Consider the following 7500-nt stretch of genomic DNA (forward strand, 5'->3'; position numbering starts at 1 on the left):
GGAAGCTAAGCAGGTTTGAGCCTGGTTAGTACTTGGATGGGAGACCGCCTGGGAATACCAGGTGCTGTAAGCTTTTTGGAAATTTTTCACTTAGTATATAATAATTTTGCCAAAAAATAGAGTCAATGCCAATCTCTGAATATTAGCAGGTTTGGGCCTCGTTAGTACATGGATGGGAGACTGCCTGGGAATACCAGGTGCTGTAAGCTTTTTGGACATTTTTCACTTAGTATATAATAATTTTGCCAAAAAATAGAGTCAATGCCCGATCTCTGAATATTTGCAGGTTTGGGCCTGGTTAGTACATGGATGGGAGACTGCCTGGGAATACCAAGTGCTTTAATCTTTTTGGAAAATTTCACGAATTATATAATAATCTTTCATTTAAAAAAAAAAAAAAAAAAAAAAAAAAAAAAGAGTCAATGCCCAATCTCTGAATCTTAGCAGGTTTAGGTCTGGTTAGTACTTTGATGAGAGACTGCCTAGGAATACCAGGTGCTTTAAGCTTTTGGGTTTTCTTTCCTACTTAAATAATGTACTGGCGATAAGATTGGCTGGTCTTTAAATAGCCCTCTCTTTGCAGCAGACTTCGCTTACGGCCATACCAACCTGGCTATGCCGGATCTCGTCTGATCTCGGAAGCTAAGCAGGTTTGGGCCTGGTTAGTACTTGGATGGGAGACCGCCTGGGAATACCAGGTGCTGTAAGCTTTTTGGACATTTTTCACTTAGTATATAATAATTTTGCCAAAAAATAGAGTCAATGCCTGATCTCTGAATATTAGCAGGTTTGGGCCTGCTTAGTACATGGATAGGAGACTGCCTGGGAATACCAGGTGTTTTAATCTTTTTGGAAAAGTTCACGAATTATATAATAATCTTTCATAAAAAAAAAAAAAAAGAGTCAATGCCCGATCTCTGAATCTTAGCAGGTTTAGGTCTGATTAGTACTTTGATGAGAGACTGCCTAGGAATACCAGGTGCTTTAAGCTTTTGGGTTTTCATTCCTACTTATATAATGTACTGGCGATAAGATTGGCTGATCTTTAAATAGCCCTCTCTTTGCAGCAGACTTCGCTTACGGCCATACCATCCTGGCTATGCCCTATCTCGTCTGATCTCGGAAGCTAAGCAGGTTTGGGCCTGGTTAGTACTTGGATGGGAGACCGCCTGGGAATACCAGGTGCTGTAAGCTTTTTGGAAATTTTTCACTTAGTATATAATAATTTTGCCAAAAAATAGAGTCAATGCCAATCTCTGAATATTAGCAGGTTTGGGCCTGGTTAGTACATGGATGGGAGACTGCCTGGGAATACCAGGTGCTGTAAGCTTTTTGGACATTTTTCACTTAGTATATAATAATTTTGCCAAAAAATAGAGTCAATGCCCGATCTCTGAATATTTGCAGGTTTGGGCCTGGTTAGTACATGGATGGGAGACTGCCTGGGAATACCAGGTGCTTTAATCTTTTTGGAAAATTTCACGAATTATATAATAATCTTTCATTTAAAAAAAAAAAAAAGAGTCAATGCCCGATCTCTGAATCTTAGCAGGTTTAGGTCTGGTTAGTACTTTGATGAGAGACTGCCTAGGAATACCAGGTGCTTTAAGCTTTTGGGTTTTCTTTCCTACTTAAATAATGTACTGGCGATAAGATTGGCTGGTCTTTAAATAGCCCTCTCTTTGCAGCAGACTTCGCTTACGGCCATACCAACCTGGCTATGCCGGATCTCGTCTGATCTCGGAAGCTAAGCAGGTTTGGGCCTGGTTAGTACTTGGATGGGAGACCGCCTGGGAATACCAGGTGCTGTAAGCTTTTTGGACATTTTTCACTTAGTATATAATAATTTTGCCAAAAAATAGAGTCAATGCCTGATCTCTGAATATTAGCAGGTTTGGGCCTGCTTAGTACATGGATAGGAGACTGCCTGGGAATACCAGGTGTTTTAATCTTTTTGGAAAAGTTCACGAATTATATAATAATCTTTCATAAAAAAAAAAAAAGAGTCAATGCCCGATCTCTGAATCTTAGCAGGTTTAGGTCTGATTAGTACTTTGATGAGAGACTGCCTAGGAATACCAGGTGCTTTAAGCTTTTGGGTTTTCATTCCTACTTATATAATGTACTGGCGATAAGATTGGCTGATCTTTAAATAGCCCTCTCTTTGCAGCAGACTTCGCTTACGGCCATACCATCCTGGCTATGCCCGATCTCGTCTGATCTCGGAAGCTAAGCAGGTTTGGGCCTGGTTAGTACTTGGATGGGAGACCGCCTGGGAATACCAGGTGCTGTAAGCTTTTTGGAAATTTTTCACTTAGTATATAATAATTTTGCCAAAAAATAGAGTCAATGCCAATCTCTGAATATTAGCAGGTTTGGGCCTGGTTAGTACATGGATGGGAGACTGCCTGGGAATACCAGGTGCTGTAAGCTTTTGGGTTTTCTTTCCTACTTATATAATGTACTGGCGATAAGATTGGCTGTTCTTTAAATAGCCCTCTCTTCAATCAATCAATCAATCACCTTTATTTATATAGTGCTTTAAACAAAATACATTGCGTCAAAGCACTGAACAACATTCATTTGGAAAACAGTGTCTCAATAATGCAAAATGATAGTTAAAGGCAGTTCATCATTGAATTCAGCTATGTCATCTCTGTTCAGTTGAAATAGTGTCTGTTTTTATTTGCAATCAAGTCAATGATATCGCTGTAGATGAAGTGACCCCAACTAAGCAAGCCAGAGGCGACAGCGGCAAGGAACCGAAACTCCATCGGTGACAGAATGGAGAAAAAAACCTTGGGAGAAACCAGGCTCAGTTGGGGGGTCAGTTCTCCTCTGACCAGACGAAAACCAGTAGTTCAATTCCAGGCTGCAGCAAAGTCAGATTGTGCAGAAGAATCATCTGTTTCCTGTGGTCTTGTCCTGGTGCTCCTCTGAGACAAGGTCTTTACAGGGGATCTGTATCTGGGGCTCTAGTTGTCCTGGTCTCCGCTGTCTTTCAGGGCAGTAGAGGTCCTTTCTAGGTGCTTTTTGGACATTTTTCACTTAGTATATAATAATTTTGCCAAAAAATAGAGTCAGTGCCTGATCTCTGAATATTAGCAGGTTTGGGCCTGTTTAGTACATGGATGGGAGACTGCCTGGGAATATACTGCCTTTAATTATAATTTTGCATTATTGAGACACTGTTTTCCTAATGAATGTTGTTCAGTGCTTTGACGCAATGTATTTTGTTTAAAGCACTATATAAATAAAGGTGATTGATTGATTGATTGAATACCAGGTGCTGTAAGCTTTTTGGACATTTTTCACTTAGTATATAATAATTTTGCCAAAAAAAAGTCAATGCCCGATCTCTGAATATTTGCAGGTTTGGGCCTGGTTAGTACATGGATGGGAGACAGCCTGGGAATACCAGGTGCTTTAATCTTTTTGGAAAATTTCACGAATTATATAATAATCTTTCATTAAAAAAAAAAAGAGTCAATGCCCGATCTCTGAATCTTAGCAGGTTTAGGTCTGGTTAGTACTTTGATGAGAGACTGCCTAGGAATACCAGGTGCTTTAAGCTTTTGGGCTTTCTTTCCTACTTATATAATGTACTGTCGATAAGATTGGCTGGTCTTTAAATAGCCCTCTCTTTGCAACAGACTTCGCTTATGGCCATACCAACCTGGCTATGCCCGATCTCGTCCGATCTCGGAAGCTAAGCAGGTTTGGGCCTGGTTAGTACTTTGATGGGAGACCGCCTGGGAATACCAGGTGCTGTAAACTTTTTGGACATTTTTCACTTAGTTTATAATAATTTTGCCAAAAAATAGAGTCAATGCCCGATCTCTGAATCTTAGCAGGTTTAGGTCTGGTTAGTACTTTGATGAGAGACTGCCTAGGAATACCAGGTGCTTTAAGCTTTTGGGTTTTCTTTCCTACTTAAATAATGTACTGGCGATAAGATTGGCTGGTCTTTAAATAGCCCTCTCTTTGCAGCAGACATCGCTTACGGCCATACCAACCTGGCTATGCCGGATCTCGTCTGATCTCGGAAGCTAAGCAGGTTTGGGCCTGGTTAGTACTTGGATGGGAGACCGCCTGGGAATACCAGGTGCTGTAAGCTTTTTGGACATTTTTCACTTAGTATATAATAATTTTGCCAAAAAATAGAGTCAATGCCTGATCTCTGAATATTAGCAGGTTTGGGCCTGCTTAGTACATGGATAGGAGACTGCCTGGGAATACCAGGTGTTTTAATCTTTTTGGAAAAGTTCACGAATTATATAATAATCTTTCATAAAAAAAAAAAAAGAGTCAATGCCCGATCTCTGAATCTTAGCAGGTTTAGGTCTGATTAGTACTTTGATGAGAGACTGCCTAGGAATACCAGGTGCTTTAAGCTTTTGGGTTTTCATTCCTACTTATATAATGTACTGGCGATAAGATTGGCTGGTCTTTAAATAGCCCTCTCTTTGCAGCAGACTTCGCTTACGGCCATACCATCCTGGCTATGCCTGATCTCGTCTGATCTCGGAAGCTAAGCAGGTTTGGGCCTGGTTAGTACTTGGATGGGAGACCGCCTGGGAATACCAGGTGCTGTAAGCTTTTTGGAAATTTTTCACTTAGTATATAATAATTTTGCCAAAAAATAGAGTCAATGCCAATCTCTGAATATTAGCAGGTTTGGGCCTGGTTAGTACATGGATGGGAGACTGCCTGGGAATACCAGGTGCTGTAAGCTTTTTGGACATTTTTCACTTAGTATATAATAATTTTGCCAAAAAATAGAGTCAATGCCCGATCTCTGAATATTTGCAGGTTTGGGCCTGGTTAGTACATGGATGGGAGACTGCCTGGGAATACCAGGTGCTTTAATCTTTTTGGAAAATTTCACGAATTATATAATAATCTTTCATTTAAAAAAAAAAAAAAAAAAAAAAAAAAAGAGTCAATGCCCGATCTCTGAATCTTAGCAGGTTTAGGTCTGGTTAGTACTTTGATGAGAGACTGCCTGGGAATACCAGGTGCTTTAAGCTTTTGGGTTTTCTTTCCTACTTATATAATGTACTGGCGATAAGATTGGCTGGTCTTTAAATAGCCCTCTCTTTGCAGCAGACTTTGCTTACGGCCATACCATCCTGGCTATGCCTGATCTCGTCTGATCTCGGAAGCTAAGCAGTTTTGGGCCTGGTTAGTACTTGGATGGGAGACCGCCTGGGAATACCAGGTGCTGTAAGCTTTTTGGACATTTTTCACTTAGTATATAATAATTTTGCCAAAAAATAGAGTCAATGCCTGATCTCTGAATATTAGCAGGTTTGGGCCTGCTTAGTACATGGATAGGAGACTGCCTGGGAATACCAGGTGTTTTAATCTTTTTGGAAAAGTTCACGAATTATATAATAATCTTTCATAAAAAAAAAAAAAATAGAGTCAATGCCCGATCTCTGAATATTTGCAGGTTTGGGCCTGGTTAGTACATGGATGGGAGACTGCCTGGGAATACCAGGTGCTTTAATCTTTTTGGAAAATTTCACGAATTATATAATAATCTTTCATTAAAAAAAAAAAAAAAAAAAAAAAAGAGTCAATGCCCGATCTCTGAATCTTAGCAGGTTTAGGTCTGGTTAGTACTTGTATGAGAGACTGCCTAGGAATACCAGGTGCTTTAAGCTTTTGGGTTTTCTTTCCTACTTATATAATGTACTGGCGATAAGATTGGCTGTTCTTTAAATAGCCCTCTCTTCAATCAATCAATCAATCACCTTTATTTATATAGTGCTTTAAACAAAATACATTGCGTCAAAGCACTGAACAACATTCATTTGGAAAACAGTGTCTCAATAATGCAAAATGATAGTTAAAGGCAGTTCATCATTGAATTCAGCTATGTCATCTCTGTTCAGTTGAAATAGTGTCTGTTTTTATTTGCAATCAAGTCAATGATATCGCTGTAGATGAAGTGACCCCAACTAAGCAAGCCAGAGGCGACAGCGGCAAGGAACCGAAACTCCATCGGTGACAGAATGGAGAAAAAAACCTTGGGAGAAACCAGGCTCAGTTGGGGGGTCAGTTCTCCTCTGACCAGACGAAAACCAGTAGTTCAATTCCAGGCTGCAGCAAAGTCAGATTGTGCAGAAGAATCATCTGTTTCCTGTGGTCTTGTCCTGGTGCTCCTCTGAGACAAGGTCTTTACAGGGGATCTGTATCTGGGGCTCTAGTTGTCCTGGTCTCCGCTGTCTTTCAGGGCAGTAGAGGTCCTTTCTAGGTGCTTTTTGGACATTTTTCACTTAGTATATAATAATTTTGCCAAAAAATAGAGTCAGTGCCTGATCTCTGAATATTAGCAGGTTTGGGCCTGTTTAGTACATGGATGGGAGACTGCCTGGGAATATACTGCCTTTAATTATAATTTTGCATTATTGAGACACTGTTTTCCTAATGAATGTTGTTCAGTGCTTTGACGCAATGTATTTTGTTTAAAGCACTATATAAATAAAGGTGATTGATTGATTGATTGAATACCAGGTGCTGTAAGCTTTTTGGACATTTTTCACTTAGTATATAATAATTTTGCCAAAAAAAAGTCAATGCCCGATCTCTGAATATTTGCAGGTTTGGGCCTGGTTAGTACATGGATGGGAGACAGCCTGGGAATACCAGGTGCTTTAATCTTTTTGGAAAATTTCACGAATTATATAATAATCTTTCATTAAAAAAAAAAAGAGTCAATGCCCGATCTCTGAATCTTAGCAGGTTTAGGTCTGGTTAGTACTTTGATGAGAGACTGCCTAGGAATACCAGGTGCTTTAAGCTTTTGGGCTTTCTTTCCTACTTATATAATGTACTGGCGATAAGATTGGCTGGTCTTTAAATAGCCCTCTCTTTGCAACAGACTTCGCTTACGGCCATACCAACCTGGCTATGCCCGATCTCGTCCGATCTCGGAAGCTAAGCAGGTTTGGGCCTGGTTAGTACTTTGATGGGAGACCGCCTGGGAATACCAGGTGCTGTAAACTTTTTGGACATTTTTCACTTAGTTTATAATAATTTTGCCAAAAAATAGAGTCAATGCCCGATCTCTGAATCTTAGCAGGTTTAGGTCTGGTTAGTACTTTGATGAGAGACTGCCTAGGAATACCAGGTGCTTTAAGCTTTTGGGTTTTCTTTACTACTTATATAATGTACTGGCGATAAGATTGGCTGTTCTTTAAATAGCCCTCTCTTTGCAGCAGACTTCGCTTACGGCCATACCAACCTGGCTATGCCCGATCTCGTCTGATCTCGGAAGCTAAGCAGGTTTGGGCCTGGTTAGTACTTGGATGGGAGATCGCCTGGGAATACCAGGTGCTGTAAGCTTTTTGGACATTTTTCACTTAGTATATAATAATTTTGCCAAAAAATAGAGTCAATGCCCGATCTCTGAATCTTAGCAGGTTTAGGTCTGGTTAGTACTTTGATGAGAGACTGCCTGGGAATACCAGGTGCTTTAAGCTTTTGGGTTTT

At 40.1% G+C, this 7500-nt stretch overlaps 11 non-coding genes across 11 annotated transcripts in view; all 11 read left to right on the top strand.

Annotated features, from left to right (window-relative positions):
• LOC128004641 (5S ribosomal RNA) overlaps positions 1 to 73 on the top strand; it is a 119-nt gene extending 46 nt beyond the window's left edge. The window contains exon 1 of the ribosomal RNA XR_008177326.1: positions 1 to 73. This exon is cut by the window's left edge and continues 46 nt beyond it. This is a non-coding gene — a ribosomal RNA (5S ribosomal RNA).
• A 518-nt stretch (positions 74 to 591) lies between these two features.
• Positions 592 to 710, top strand: LOC127999547 (5S ribosomal RNA). The gene has a single exon (XR_008172362.1). It is a non-coding gene; the product is annotated as a 5S ribosomal RNA (ribosomal RNA).
• Positions 711 to 1075: 365 nt separating this feature from the next.
• LOC128004396 (5S ribosomal RNA) lies at positions 1076 to 1194 on the top strand. Its single transcript, XR_008177087.1, has one exon. It is a non-coding gene; the product is annotated as a 5S ribosomal RNA (ribosomal RNA).
• A 502-nt stretch (positions 1195 to 1696) lies between these two features.
• On the top strand, positions 1697 to 1815 carry LOC127999548 (5S ribosomal RNA). Its single transcript, XR_008172363.1, has one exon. It is a non-coding gene; the product is annotated as a 5S ribosomal RNA (ribosomal RNA).
• Positions 1816 to 2178: 363 nt separating this feature from the next.
• On the top strand, positions 2179 to 2297 carry LOC127996081 (5S ribosomal RNA). Its single transcript, XR_008169000.1, has one exon. It is a non-coding gene; the product is annotated as a 5S ribosomal RNA (ribosomal RNA).
• A 1361-nt stretch (positions 2298 to 3658) lies between these two features.
• LOC127999229 (5S ribosomal RNA) lies at positions 3659 to 3777 on the top strand. The gene has a single exon (XR_008172049.1). It is a non-coding gene; the product is annotated as a 5S ribosomal RNA (ribosomal RNA).
• A 221-nt stretch (positions 3778 to 3998) lies between these two features.
• LOC127999549 (5S ribosomal RNA) lies at positions 3999 to 4117 on the top strand. The gene has a single exon (XR_008172364.1). It is a non-coding gene; the product is annotated as a 5S ribosomal RNA (ribosomal RNA).
• A 363-nt stretch (positions 4118 to 4480) lies between these two features.
• LOC128000552 (5S ribosomal RNA) lies at positions 4481 to 4599 on the top strand. Its single transcript, XR_008173333.1, has one exon. It is a non-coding gene; the product is annotated as a 5S ribosomal RNA (ribosomal RNA).
• Positions 4600 to 5114: 515 nt separating this feature from the next.
• On the top strand, positions 5115 to 5233 carry LOC128004435 (5S ribosomal RNA). Its single transcript, XR_008177125.1, has one exon. It is a non-coding gene; the product is annotated as a 5S ribosomal RNA (ribosomal RNA).
• Positions 5234 to 6894: 1661 nt separating this feature from the next.
• Positions 6895 to 7013, top strand: LOC127996421 (5S ribosomal RNA). The gene has a single exon (XR_008169328.1). It is a non-coding gene; the product is annotated as a 5S ribosomal RNA (ribosomal RNA).
• Positions 7014 to 7234: 221 nt separating this feature from the next.
• LOC127995716 (5S ribosomal RNA) lies at positions 7235 to 7353 on the top strand. Its single transcript, XR_008168653.1, has one exon. It is a non-coding gene; the product is annotated as a 5S ribosomal RNA (ribosomal RNA).
• The last annotated feature ends 147 nt before the right edge of the window (positions 7354 to 7500 follow it).

This window comes from Carassius gibelio, chromosome B22 (assembly GCF_023724105.1).
Source record: "Carassius gibelio isolate Cgi1373 ecotype wild population from Czech Republic chromosome B22, carGib1.2-hapl.c, whole genome shotgun sequence".
Lineage (NCBI taxonomy): Eukaryota > Metazoa > Chordata > Actinopteri > Cypriniformes > Cyprinidae > Carassius > Carassius gibelio.